A 15,733-nucleotide genomic window follows, 5' to 3' on the forward strand; every position below is an offset into this window, starting at 1 on the left:
CGTTAGGCGTGAACGCTCGACACCTGTGATATAATATGTTCAACTAGATGCGGCGCTTCCACTAGATTATATTGTTCACATAGAATAGAATAGAATATAGAATATATTGTAACATGGTTGCTAGTAACATGCTCCAACGAACATCGATGTAAGGGCACCTGTCGATCGTAAACCACTTTAAACGCAGTCCATTTGAACAATTTAACTTGCGCGATAACTTTAAATTATTATTTACTAATATATAATATTTGAACAAGTAGGTAAGTTATTTATGTTTGTAGAAAAATGGTCTGCATCTAAAGCCGATTACGATTGATAGGAGTGCGGAATGAAGTGCCGTTTCTAGTGGTACGTTTATATCGCTGACGCTTACTAACACTCGTCGATTCTCCGTAGAACAAGGTCTGCTGAAATTTCCGTTTTGCATAGTAAGCGAATTCTTGATCTCATTCGCGCAAACGGTTATCCCTGCCACTAAAGTTTTACCAAGCGTTACTTTTTATCGGTCTCACGTGGATGTTTGAAATGTGCAAACATTTGTGTGGCGCTGCGCAAACGTGGCCATTTTGCTGGTCTACCTCTGTCAACATGTTTGCTGTTGTTTTATTGACCGACTTTCAATTAAATCATAACCCTTCCTTTTGGCTATGCCGCAGTCAGGTAAAAACGGAGGAGGTTCTCAATTCGACTGTATGGTTTTTGTATGTTTGTTATGCGATTACTCCGCCAATTATGAAGCCATTTTGATGATTCTTGTTTTGTTTGGTAGGTCACTTCAGAGCTAGTCTCATTTCAATTTAGCGAAGATCTGATAAATAGGTATCACCGGCAATGGAGAACGAAACTCCTCAATGGATAAGAGTAAATTGCTCGCTATCAGTGCAGTAGCAGTAAACAGTAGTTTTTATTAACCAGGCATAGCATAATATTATGACCATTAAAAAGAATAAAAAATAAAAACCGACTTCAGTTACCACAAACACTAAAAAACCGGTCAAGTGCGAGTCAGGCCTCGCTCTTTTAGGGTTCCGTACACAATAATATGAACATCATATTTTGGGTGTACTTCGTCTGCATGGATTAATATTTCAAATATTCCGTGGAAACTTTTTGATTTTCTGTGATTTTTACTGAAGTTTAATTTAAAAAGTTCTCAAAAACTCTGACTGCAGTTTGCACTGCATTTTTTCAGCCCATAAATTAAAGCGTATGTATATAAAATCCGCCATTTTGTTTTTTTAAATTTCTGTCTTTCAGTCTGACCTTTTACACTGTTGAATAAAACAAAAAATCCTCGATAAGAGATCGTTATAATAATGAATAGCTAAAAACGGACATTTCACATATTTATACTTTCCTGTTTAAAGTTACGAGTAAGTAGGTACCTAAATACATACCTATAGGCAGATATAACATGAGAGCCTTTATACAGTCAAGTTAAACTTTTAGCAAGTATAGCATCAAAGGAAAGTTCTATTTATTTTTACCTCAAAGTAAGCACTAAAATAGGTTTAAAATAACCGGTGTAGGTGGAATAAAATACCTCAGTTTTCGTTAAACCTTCAATTGCAGTATCGCGGTCCTGAAGACCTCAAATGCGATTCATTTGCATAATCTCTCTTTGATTCACTGGTTCATTTCCGCTAGCACGGAATTCTAAATCTATACATCTGGATCTTTACTATATTATAATATTCGGTCTGCTAGTTTTTCATAGATACCTACGCTACTTTTTGTTTCGCAAAATCAAAGATTTCCCATGGGCTTTAAAAAAATCTAAACCCACGAGAACAAAATTACGTAATCCTAGGTCGCGATTACACCTGTAAGTTTTACTCACGTAAGTAACTTAGGAAATTAATTAACAGCAAAACGAATGTAGATGTACATAATTATAAGATCGTCTACATTAGTAAATTTGTCGTAAGTTAATCATTTAAGCAACTTACATGAGTCAAACTTACAATCCGTGGCCTTGTTTTAGAATTCCATGTTATAATGTCATGCGAGAATTCGTGTTTCTCACATTGGGAGCATATTCATAAAACAGATCCGAACTTTAATAATAAAACCCGTCGAAAACTGAGATTCGACAATCGCATTGCCAAAGTTCACGAAAACAAACTAAAATTTCCATGTTACAATATTGGCTAAACTTTATCCTCGACCGTCCATATTTACTTACGACTTGATAACTGCCATTTTGTTTTCGACATTTCTATATGAGCTTCTTTTCTTCTGTCTCCCAGAAAGTAGTTCTTCGTGATCGAGCAATCGTCGGCCCACTACTGAGCACGGCTCTCGTCTCAGAATGAGAATGGTTTAGGTCATAGTCCGCCACGCGGGCCAAGTGCAGATTGGCAGTCTCCACACACCTTTGAGAACATTATGGAAAACTCACAGGCATGCAGGGTTTCCTCACGATGTTTTCCTTAAAGTAAGTGACATTTAAATTTTTTTTAAACGCACATATCAAGCTCCAAAAATTAGAGCTGCGTTTCCAGGATCCAAATCCCCCCTCCCTCTCCGCTAAATAAGAAAGTCTAACTTTTTGACTGGCTGATCGTCACAACACACTTCTTTTAATTTCGCGAGGCTTGTTATTAGCGATATTGGAACCAAGGTAGATGTAACTAGGAACGATGGATATAATAGATAGATAGATTTATAAGTAGCGGCTATGACTGCAGCAAAAGTCGCCAGGCGGTGTACAATGGCCGCATTATCGGGATCTTCGGAAAGTGGATGCAATACTTTTGCCGGAACTCGGATTCTTCAGCGGAATCTTTTTCAATGCACTGAAAAGTTGCTGATATCGAATTTCGTGTCGGGTCTACTCTCTTGAAAAATATCGCGCTAGTCCGGTTTTCTTTGCGGAACTTTTATTATATTTTGAAAATTGTAGATTGTAATAATATTATCACCCATTTTTTAGGGTTCTTTACCTCAAAAGGAGAAACGGAACCCTTATAAGATCACTTCGTTGTCTGTCTGTCCGTCTGTCGTGTCCGTCAAGAAAACCTATAGGGTACTTCCCGTTGACCTAGAATCCATTTTGAATGTATGAAATTTGGCAGGTAGGTAGGTCTTACAGTACAAGTTAAGAAAAAAAATCTGAATACCGTGAATTTGTGGTTAGGTATATCATTAAAAAAAAAATTAAACGTGTTCATGAATACCCGAGTACGGAACCCTCGTTGCGCGAGTCTGACTCGCACTTGGCTGTTTTTTTTTTGCATGGCTATACTTTGGACATACGTTTTATATCGGAAAATCAAAGAGTTCCCACAAGATTTTTGTAAACCTAAATCGCGAACGAAGTCGCGTGTACTAGCTAGTCCTTTATAAGTAACAAAGTATTACTCTGTTCTTCATATAAGACTCCATACTTATTAATGCATTAATATAGCGGGCTATCCTCGCAGTATGGGGGAGTATAATGTGTGTAATTTAGCTACAATGGGGTAGTATAATTTATTATGCGTGCAAAAAGGCGAGCTGGAATTACGTATTATTTGTATGGGCATGAAATTGCTGATATTCTCTTTGCGAAAGAGGTTATTTCGAAGGCTCCTTTTCAAAATTCAAAGGTTTTAGGGTAGGTACCCGAAGGTTGCGAACGGGGCCCTGTTACTAAGCCTTCGCTGTCTGTCTGTCTGTCCATTCGTCTGTCTGTAATTTTTGATTTGATCTGTGATAAAATAGCCTATATCCGTCTTCGGGATGAAAGTTATGTATGTCCCCAATTTTATCGGTTTAGCGGATGGGCCGTAAATGCAACAGACAGACAGACGCACTTTGGAAATCATATCTATTTATTGGTCTAAGATCTATATTACACTAATATAAAAATTGTTTGTTTGTCCTAGCTTCACGTTCTAACTAGGCAACCAATCAACTTGATTATTGGAGTTGAAAGGACGGAGAGTAACATAGACTACTTTTCATACCGGAAAATCAAGGAGTTCCCACGGGATCTTTAGAAACCTAAATCCACGCAGGCAAAGACGCGGGCATGAGCTAGTTTATAACATTAGGTATACTTACTTACTTAATATAATATTATTTAGCTTTATTGAAACGAAACGTAAGCAATAAATAATAATAAAGGGTCCAAGGGTCAAGCAGCCCTTAACGTAAAATGTTGACCAGAACCTATAAAACTTGGTTAGGGAGAGTTTAAAATTAAGTGTTATAGCGAACCCCTCGGGCGAGGAGCTGCCGTAAAAAGGGTGAGAATAGGTAGCCTTGAGTGATTTTAAACGATTGTAAATTTGTAACACTTGTTGACCAACCCTTTTAACGTGAAAACGTCTGTTCCCCTCGTTAAGCAACTGTTAAGCCGATCAACTTTCTTGTGTTAAGTACCTACCAATTGATGTCGAAACCACATATAGGTACGTATCGTCAGAAGCATCGTTAGTGTGATTTTACATCACACCAACGTTGATAGTATTCGATGGTCGAAAATCAGTAAATTGGTCAAGTTTGCCCATATATCTGTCACAGCGAAATGGCATAAACCGGGAGTTGGCTATATCCCTTAGGTAGATGTTAAACGACAACTCAATTAGACTATTTCACTAAACAAATCTAGTGCTATCATAGAATAGCATAGTTTATGAAATGTAACGACCGACCGAACTGGCCGACTTTTTTCTTCACGAAAATACTCTAGGGGTATGATAGAATATAAAACCGGACGAACTTAGGTTCTATTGGGTAATCTATCTTAATATTATCAGGTGTTTCAGTAGTCACTAAACTATCCCATATCCCTTAGGGATATAGCCAACTCCCGGCTTAAATGCCATTTCGCTTTATTTTAAAATCTGCGAAACCGAAGTTTTGACTTTAGTTTAAATTTTACTTCGACGTTATTTTATTTTCAGCTGATTTAGATAAATGTATCTATTTAAATATGTTAATGTAGTGGCAACATTTTATAAGAAATTCTGTATTCGGTTACGACCAAGTAACTAATTTCAAATTCAAATATTAATCTTCTCAAAAAAATTGTAATTAAAAAAACTTATGTGAAAAGTAAAAATGATTATCTTCATTATAACCACAACTTTGTTATGATACAATCTTCCAGATAGTCCAACTTTCTCCATTTTGAAGGGACGACCACATAATGGAAAAATAATATTACGGTCCACATGACATTAAAAATTGTTTGTAGAGGATCATTTTCTGGATAAAAATCCTAAAGAAAGGATTCAAGGGAAGAGAGAATCATAAATAAAAATATAACAAGTGTAAATTAAAAATTTATAACACCCCCGACAAAGTATTTGAGTTTTCCAAAACATCATTTTCAAATAAATAATTATGTATTTAGGCAACGTCCATCTTGACAGCTTGACATTTGTCAATTGACATAATATTATGAACCTAACGGTTATCTAACCTTCTTTTCTACAAGAAAACTAGAAAAGAGCTGATAACTCTTAAACGGCTGAACCAATTTTTTTGGATTATAGCTAACAACACTCTTGATCAAGCCACCTTTCAAACAAAAAAAAGTAAATTAAAATCGGTTCATTCGTTTAGGCGCTACGATGCCACAGACAGATACACAGATACACAGACACACAGATACACACGTCAAACTTATAACTCCCCTCTTTTTGGGTCGGGGATTAAAAACCTAAATCCATGCGATATCAATGCATGCGAGGTAAATTCTGCTTGTAGGAGGTAATCTCTGGAACTATTGAACTGATTTGATTCCTGATTAACATAGGGTATATTTTATTATCAAAAAATTAGAGATCCCTATGAAAATTGTAATAAGCTACCCGTGCGTAACCGTGCGTGGGTTGATTGAGAGAAGCGGCGATAGTCTAGTGGTTAAATCCCTAAAAGAAACCTATGTCCAGCGTTGGACGTCTATCGGTCGATGACGATACAAGCAGTGCCGTGCATAAGGTTTAAAGCCAGGGTAAGCATTAAGGTATGAACTTCTTTTCTGGCGGGTCATAATGGAAAATAAGTGTTGATTTATTTACAACTAGGGTAGGCAGTACTTTTATACCTCTACTAGCCGATGCCCGCGACTTCGCCCGCGTGAATTTAGGTTTTTTGAAATCCCGTGGGAACTCTTTGATTTTCCGGGATAAAAAGTAGCCTATGTGCTAATCCAGGATATTATCTATCTCCATTCTGAATTTCAGCCTAATCCGTCCAGTGGTTTTTGCGTGAAAGAGTAACAAACATACACACACACACACACACACACACATACAAACTTTCGCCTTTATAATATTAGTGTGATGAGCTGCACGCCACTGGATACAAGTATGATGTTACTGGCGTCTGGCAACCCTAGTAACTGCAATAGTCTAGAACTAATAGTTGTAAGTGAAGCTGGGTATCCGACAGGTCATTTAGCCCGGATCTTCAATCAATATTGTCTAACTGCGCGAGCCAGGTCGCCTCTCAATCAGGCCTGATTGAGTTTGCATAAGTGATTCATACCTATACCGGTTGGGTAGGTACCGACTGTACATCAACGCAGTATCCCATAAAGTACGGTAAGTAACTAGTAATGTATGGCTTAAAGCCTACCTATCCAGTAGTTTTCCCATAAAGTGGGTAAGTACCTAACTTCTAATGTACCTATGGCTTAAAGCTTAGGACGTAAGTATCTATCCAGTAGTAACTAAGGGTTAGAATAGATTAGGCATAACACGCGACAGGTCGAGATGGCAATCGGGGTGTGAGGCGGGGGACGCCCCGCACACCCGCACGTCACCCGCGCTCTCCTTCACAGGGTTACGCGGGGAGTGTGCGGGTGTGTGGGGTGTCCCCATCCCGATTGCCAGATTGACCTGTCACGACTCTACCCATATTACAAATGCGAAAATGTGTTATTTTGTTGGTTTGTTCTTAAATCACTCGTAACGGAGCAATCGGATCGATGTGATTTTTTGCATGGATCACCATGCAAACTATCAAGTTAAAGACAAGAATGGCATCGGCCACTTTTTATCCCGGAAAATCAGAGCTCCCACAGGATTTTTAAAATCCTAAATCCCCACGAACGAAATCGCGGGCATTAGGTAATCTATACTTTTATACTAATAAATAAAATTGAAGTGTATGTCTGTAATTTCGAAATAACGCTCATATCGTTATTTGAACGGTACCAAAACTGAATCACACGTTTTTAAAATTTTTGTCTGTCTGTCTGTTTGAACCGGCTAATTTTCGGATCGGCTGAACCAATTTTGACGGGATTTTCACAGACAAGTAGAGGATTGACCAGGGAGTAACATAGGCTACTTTTTTAACCGGCTTTCAAAAAGGGAGTTGTGTTTTTCTAACTATGCACACCGAAATTTCCAAGATTTCTGAACGGATTTTGCGTAATTTTTTTTTAATCGATAGAGGAAATTTGCGACTTTGCCCTGGGAAATCAAAAGTTCCCACGGGATTTTCAGAAACCTAAATCCACGCGGACGAAGTCGTGGGCATCAGCTAGTATTATATTATAATATAAATATGAAAGTGAGTTTGTTTGTCCTTCAATCACGCCACAACAGTGCAACAGGTCGATATCGATGTGATTGCATACTAGTTACTCGTTTTGGTGTTACTCGTTGGGAATCTACTAATTTGCTTGTGAATCCCCATTACAAACCCCGTTGCAAAAAAGATCACGCGTGGACTTGCCCTAATAAAGAACCAGCTAATCGTGGTTTAGTGGCAGAAATAATTCAAGCCCACGCTTCTAATGGCGTGTCCTGTTCGTGATGTAATAAAATCGAATAAAGCTAAAGCCGTGTCCAGACAAATAAACATTGTGTTGTCTATTACGGCGAATTTGTGCTTTTGGAACGAGTTTAATAGTTTAGGATTTACGATGCCATAGACAGATACATAGATACACACATACACAGATACACGTGGGTGATTTCTATTTTACCGCGAGGCGCAGCGAGCCGAGATCCTATGAAAAAGGACCCCGGATGGGTTTGAAACTAGTCGGGCTTGCATCGGACTAAATACGTCAGTGTAGCCGTAACAACCAATACCTACTTATAATGGAAATCACTCACGATAGTTTAAACGTTAAAAAGATACAAGGTTTCATTGCCTGCCTTGTTTGGGTTTTCTGTTGTTAGCACCAACAGAAAATGTAAATAATACACAGAAAAATATCAAGTTTATTTTGCCATATACCTAATAAATTAAACCACCTAAATCTTTAGTAGAAGGAAATCCGATTATTCATACCTCGTGCTGCGCGTTCTCTTACAGATTTATCTGGCTTAGCGTATTATAGCAAAAAAAGTTTGTAGTTCTTTGTATATCGGCATATCGGCAAATTAACGCCTGCTTCTATCCAACATACGACGCATTAGTGTGGACACTGCTTTATAGACGCCATGTAGGGTTTTCAGGGTCACTCGGAATTGATTGCTAAGGTCACGCCGCATGTACCCTCCGAACATTAATAAAGGGATGAATGTTATATGGAGGTGAACTCTTTGCGATAGCGTATGAAAACCTGGTTCGCGTATGAATGTGGAGATCCGTAGAAGAACCAGAGTGACTGATGTAGTTCAACAGGTTGTATCAATAGTCAAGATTTTAACACGCGCCGGTTCGAAAAGCAGAGTCTATTGAGTACAAGTGTAAATTAAAAATTTATAACACCCCCGACGATCCAAAGTATTTGAGTTTTCCAAAACATCATTTTCAAATAAATAATTATGTATTTAGGCAACGTCCACCTTGACAGCTTGACATTTGTCTATTGACATAATATTATGAACCTAACGGTTATCTAACCTTCTTTTCTACAAGAAAACTAGAAAAGAGCTGATAACTCTTAAACGGCTGAACCAATTTTTTTAAATTATAGCTAAGAACACTCTCGATCAAGCCACCTTTCAAACAAAAAAAACTAAATTAAAATCGGTTCATTCGTTTAGGCGCTACGATGCCACAGACAGATACACAGATACACAGATACACAGACACACAGATACACAGATACACACGTCAAACTTATAACACCCCTCTTTTTGGGTCGGGAGTTAAAAAGCAAGAAACTCAGCAGAAAAGTCACAATATCTTCGGAACCTCTCTTTTTTCACTAACCTCCATATTATAATTTACTCAAAGTAGATTGTTTACAGAAAAATAGTTTTTAGAGTTTTGACTGAAACATATTAAAGATAAATGTATAAAGCGAGTAAAGGGAGAAACTATCTGACTGACATACAACAAAAAACTTTGTAAAGTAAATTCGAACATGAAAGTTGTAACATATTATAGGTACTCCCAGAAATTGCATACAAGAGATACCAGGGAGCGTCGGCTAGTCGGTAAAATATCTCAATTTTTTAAATAACTTCTATATTGTATAACTACTGGCCATTATCGAATCAATTACGGCAAACAACTTCAAACTGTAATATAATAATGGCCGCCAGTAGCTGTAATATCGGGTGAAACCAATAAAACTTAGTTTGGAGCGAAGTTTAAAATTTAGTTGATTCTTAGCGCAGACTACCGACTTTAACTGACAGCGCACGCTTATTAATATTATACTGGCTTATGATAGCCTGGTGGTTAACTAGGCTATTATTATTTCATTATTTCAGTACAATCTGTACTTGCACCGCCTATCTCTAATATCTATAACTATGACCTTTGTACCATTTTGGTTGCCTGGAAGAGATCGCTAGGTAGCGATAAGGCCGCCAAATTGTACCTACCTGCCTATATTTTGTCGTGCTTTGTATGTGTTTTTTTCTGTACTAATTTTGTGGTGTACAATAAAAGTACATTCATTCGTTCATCTTTGTTGTCCTACGTGTTTTTTTTTAATTATTTTAAGTTGCGATCATTCCAGAAAGCAATCAATCGTCCTAAAGTCGGTGGTCTGCGCTAGTCTTAGTGAGGGCAAAGTTTAAAATGAAGTGTAATGTTACAGCAATCGAGAGGGTAGCGTGGCGTTACGGAGGGTGGGAATAGTTCTGTCCCATAAGTTTGAAGGATTGTTACAAATGGGCTGTTTTCAACATTGTTTTGGAAACTACTTTATTCTTTAACTGATTTAGATATAAGGAGTTTATGGCGGTGATAGCTGGTTGAGAGGTCCGTCTTCTATTTTGTCGGTTGCGGGTTCGATCCTGGGTACGCAGTACGCACCTTGAACTTGTTTAGTTATGTGCGTTTAAAGGTAAAGGAAAGCATCGTGAGGAAAGCCCTGGGTGCTCTACATAATGTTCTCAAAGATGTGTGAACTGTGAAGTCAGCCAATTCGCTCTTGGCCAAACCCTTCACATTCTATGAATATGCTATACCTACACTAATGGCCACTGAGCTCATTCTTTAATCCATTGAAAGTTTACTACGAAACAATATTTTGATAACACCCATGAAGCAGCAATGTAGGTAGATCCAACCAACCTCGGTGGCTATCATTCAGTGTAAAACACTGAGTTAGCGAATCATCCATAGTTCCGGGGAATGCTCACAACATGGAACTGTCTACCTAATGGGAGGGGGAGGGTTCCTTCTAAGACCAGAGGTCACCATTTTAGTACCTTGGGACCTCAAGGTCTATAGGTTTTTCAAACGGTGCTCTGCCCATTGCCACTTCAGCTTCGCAATCACACTAGACGAAGACAAATTTTTCTTCAAGCACTGAGCAATTTTAGACGAGAAGATAAATCCTGCATCATCCTGTACGCTGCCCAGCCGAGTTTGAAGATTTAGACCTCTTTTAGACCTCTTTAGCCTACCTAGCTAGATTGTATTATAATTAGTACCTACTCGAACTTCCTTTAGCCTCCAGTGGCGTTAAAATTTAGCATTATTTACGACCTTTGTTGTTTCGAGCCAATATTATGAAAGCGCTTAACTATAATATTTCACGCAAATGACTACGACGAGAGAACTCTCTTAGCGATCTATTTAATAAATATGAAGTCGTTATATGAATAGAGTCGTTAAGTTAATTATAGCAACTTGGAAATGGAAAATAGCTTTGATGATTATCACTTTCAGGTAATTTGAAATTGTAATGGTATTATTTAGCTAGCTGTCCAGCTCCGACTTCGCTCTATTGAATTGAAAACTCTTTGTTTTACTCTATGCGCGGAAAGAAGTTAGTATATCGCTCTCTCTGTTACGTAATTCCATACAAATGATAGAGACAAAAATCTCGGTGGACAGACACCAACCAATCACAAACATGTTTTCAAGAAACATTCGAAATTCAATTTGAAAACATGATTTAGTTTGTCATTCGTTGATAACCCAAAGCGGTAAGCGCAGTGCAGCGCTGAAATTTTTGTCTCTATCATTTGTATGGAATTACCTAACAGAGAGAGCACTATACTAACTTGTTTCCGCAGATAGAGTATAACTAACTAGTTATAAGTACAAGTTAGCCGTTGACTGCGATCTCAGTTGGTGGTAAGTGAAGATACAGTCTAAGACGGTAGCGGGCTAACCTAGAAGGGGTATGGCAGTTTTATTAAAGCCCATGCCCCTGGTCGGTTTCTACAAGCATCGTACCGGAACGCTAAATCGCTTGACGGCACGGCTTTGCCAGTAGCTTGGTAACTAGCCACGGCCGTAGCGGCCGACCAGACCAGACCAGAGACCATTTAGATAATATAAATTCCCAAACTGCCGCTGCTGGAATCGAACTCGGGACCTTCCTCTTATAAGATTACAGCGCTCACCACTGCACCAGGGACGTCGTTAATACGACTAATGGTAGGCGTCATGACCTTCAGCTATAAGAACACGACATAGAGAGAGAAGGTGAAATAATAATCACTTTAACCCCTAAACAAATATAACAATAATCAACCCCTTTACCGCGCCGCATACTAAATTACGACACCCCGTTGTTAGAGAAATGTTACCAGAGTGTTACCAAATTATACGCCCCCCATACTGAGCGTACACGCGTCGCGAAATTAATTCATTAAATATTGAGGTGGTTCATAATGTGCCCTCCTTAACCCTTAAGCGGAATTCACATTACGAAATTAGTAGTTTCACGACATTTTTTTTTAAAGAAGACTAGTCATGCTAATCATGACTAATACTCCCCTTTCCCCTCCAATTAAGCGTAAAGCTTGTGCCAGGAGTGGGTACGACAATAATGCAACGGGTGGGGTTTGAACCGTCGTCCTTTTGGAATTCAGTCCACTCCTCAACCGTTGAGAAAACTAGAAAAGAGCTGATAACTTTCAAACGGTTGAACTGATTTTCTTCGATTATAGCTCAAAACACTCTCGATCAAGCCACCTTTCAAACAAAAAAAAATCGGTTCATTCGTTTAGGGGCTACGACGCCACAGATAGATACATAGATACACAGATATACACGTCAAACTTATAACACCTTTCTTTTTGGGTCGGGGGTTAAAACTACATAGGCACAAGCAATCTGTCAAAAATTGTACAGGTATTTCAGGTATTTAAAAGAATTTCCCAATAGCTACAATTCTATATTTTGATAATAACACAAGCTGAGCGGCACAGTGTGTATGCTCACAATCGGCGGCTGACTATCCGTTTGGTGTGGACAAAGCCTTATACAAAAATTGGAAAGTGGAGGCAATATTTCCTTGCAAGTTGGATTTCCCGGAATTTCTACTGATACTTATACGTTTTGAAATGTCTTATATTTTTGTGACGTTTCATATAGGTACCTTATTAAATTTTATTTTATCATTTTCTTCGTTTATACAGTGTTTTCAACACACAATAGACAATAGAAGAAAAATTAATATTTTGAATCGTACATTATGAACTAAGACCCAGCGCGTGCCAGGCCTTCGTTATTTTATAAAAACTGAACGTTTCTATATTGTCAAAAACACAGGGAGGAAAGATCAGTGACTATGAAGCTTATATCATGGTGGCTTTGGGAGATAACAGGTCATGAATGTGTATAAAATCTTACGTCAAAGTATAAAGTCTATTTTTTTTATTTTCTTCGGAATAGTATCAAAAATCACTATATGCATTGCCAGACACTTAAGCATCGTGGCAACCCCCCACCAGACACCCTTAAACTTTTAAAATTTAAGGGCGTCTGGCAGGGGCCAATCATTCATTCAACTTTCTCAGTATCATAACACAGCCATGTTTATCTGCCAGTTCACCCTCAGACAAATCCTCACTGCTGACAACATACAAGGGTCTCTGCAACCCTCACTTTACGAGAAAGACACACATTTACCTGCCAACCTATGAATGTCGCTATATTTAGGCGTAACATTCCCAAGACAAAGAGCTGGTAGGAAAAACTGAGTAACTACTTGATACCTTAATGATATTTATAAGAGTAACTCGATTCCGTTAAACCTGCGTCAATTATTATACCAATCGCCATTGTTGTTATTGGCTATCTATTCTTGTTGCAACAATGCATTATAGGTAATTATAGTGAGCGAGCGTCAACCAATCAGAGGTGATTGCGGTCGTGACATTGTACCTGTCATTCTTCCGCAATCGAACTGCTGTCCACAGTCCTATCCTGCTCGAGTTCAACGGCTTTCTAGTTATTATCAAAACGATTTGCAGTTTGGATCATGTATCTTTCTTAAACTTGCTACAAGCTCTTGGCCTCTATTCGAAAAGTCCCTTCAAGGCCCCGCGGGTCATATTTGCTCAAAACTTGCCAACCCTAATCATATTTCCAGGAGTTAGTTAAACTTGGCCTATTTTGTTTCAATTTTCCTTTTACCTTTTTGACAGAGTGTCTTACTGTTCCAAAACTATTTCCATAATTTATGCAGATGTTCTATGACGTCTACTCGCTTTAACCGACTATACAGAATAGATATGAAATCAGATGCTATATATAATATTTTGTTTGTTAGTTTATTATCGTGAAAACCTACTCCCAAACGCATTTTAATTTTTTTAAATGATGTAACCACAAATTCACGGTTTTCAGATTTGTTCCTTTACTTGTGCTATAAGACCTTGCCAAATTTCATGATTCTAGGTCAACGGGAAGTACCCTATAGGTTTTCTGGACAGACACGACGGACGGACGGATGGACAGACAGACAGTCAGACAACAAAGTGATCCTATAAGGGTTCCGTTTTTCCTTTTGAGGTACGGAACCCTAAAAATACTAGGTACTTTTTGAATTCAAAGGTCAAGCGTCTCATTTGGAAATCTTTTCACAAACAAAGTATATGATAATTTATTCACCATTCTGCTGTACACAGGGTCCTAATGAGGGATCTTGAAAGAACTCATCAGAATTCATATTAATTTTAATTCCGCCCGCTGGCTGAGCCTAATTTCGTTTATATTCCATTATTTTAGACATGTTCGTTTCTCTTTTTATCTAAAAAATAATTATGAAGCATTCATACAATAAAATAAAAGTTATATAAAAACGTTTAATAAAATATGATTTGCACGTGCACAAAACAGGTTAAGGTCACCCTATTCACGTCCTTTTATCAGAGCTTTTACACGTGCAGTTTGTGGGTTGACTAAACCCAAAAACCCGCCAAGTGTGACTCAGACTTGGGCACCGAGTGTTCCGTACTCGGGTATTTATTCTGACATTTTGCAAGATAAATCAAAAAATGTTACGCATAAAAATAATTTGTACAGAAAAATAAAAATAAATTGGTACAGAACCCTAAAAAGCAGTTTTTATTCCATAAAATCAAAGAGTTCCTACGGGATTTTTAAAGGCCCAATGAACAGGTTTTGACAAAAGTTACTCATCATCTAGTAGGTAGGTACTAAAATATGAAACTTGAAGACGAGTTAATTTAATAAGCTGGAACCAAGTACAAGGCACACATTAATCAAACTCGTACCTGAGTAGTTAAACTAGTAAAGTTGTTGCAATAAAGCAGCCGCGAATACAATTCATCTTGTTGACATTACGTTACACCGCAGGCTGACTTCTCTAATGAGGTAGCTTTCAGCACGGCAGAAATGGAATGCTCTAGATTTTCTTTCATGAACTACTGTATTTACGAAAGGGTGTAAGTAACTCTATATGTATACTTTTAAGCAATAGATGGCTCATTAATCTTGTAAAGCCATTGTAAGTGACTACCATTATTTTAGCTATAATAACAAAATATCATGAAGGACGCTACGTAAGACTAAAATCTACTTTTTGAGTTCTTGTCTTGTTCATTGAATTAAATAAATAAAAATAAAATACAAGATATTTGTGCTTATTTTTACACATCGACGACTAAACGAGCAATGGCACATTAATCAAAGTCGTGCCTGAGTACTTAGACTAGTAAAGTAGTTTCAGTTAAGCTATAGTGTACTAATAATTACACATCAATGATTAACGATGCAATGGAGCATTAATCAAACTCGTCCCTGAGTAGTAAACTTGTAAAATCATTGCAGTTAAGCTATTCTGTACAAATTATTACACATAAATGATTAACCAAGCGCGATGGCGCATTAATCAAACTCGTGCCTGAGTACTTAAACTAGTAAAGTTGTTGCAGTTAAGGTATGCTGTACTTACTATTACACATCAATGATTAACCAAGCGATGGCGCATTAATCAAACTCGTGCCTGAGTACTTAAACTAGTAAAGTTGTTGCAGTTAAGGTATGCTGTACTTACTATTACACATCAATGATTAACCAAGCGATGGCGCATTAATCAAACTCGTGCCTGAGTACTTAAACTAGTAAAGTTGTTGCAGTTAAGGTATGCTGTACTTACTATTACACATCA

At 37.9% G+C, this 15,733-nt stretch overlaps 1 protein-coding gene and 1 long non-coding RNA gene across 2 annotated transcripts in view; one reads left to right on the plus strand and one right to left on the minus strand.

The window, feature by feature from the left end:
* Positions 1–15,733, minus strand: part of LOC123871682 — an 87,503-nt gene that overhangs the window by 54,864 nt on the left and 16,906 nt on the right. The window lies entirely within an intron of this gene.
* On the plus strand, positions 669–9,518 carry LOC123871683. The gene is made up of 3 exons (XR_006797323.1): positions 669–769; positions 9,450–9,454; positions 9,509–9,518. It is a non-coding gene; the product is annotated as an uncharacterized LOC123871683 (long non-coding RNA).

This window comes from Maniola jurtina, chromosome 14 (genome assembly GCF_905333055.1).
Source record: "Maniola jurtina chromosome 14, ilManJurt1.1, whole genome shotgun sequence".
In the NCBI taxonomy this organism is placed as follows: domain Eukaryota; kingdom Metazoa; phylum Arthropoda; class Insecta; order Lepidoptera; family Nymphalidae; genus Maniola; species Maniola jurtina.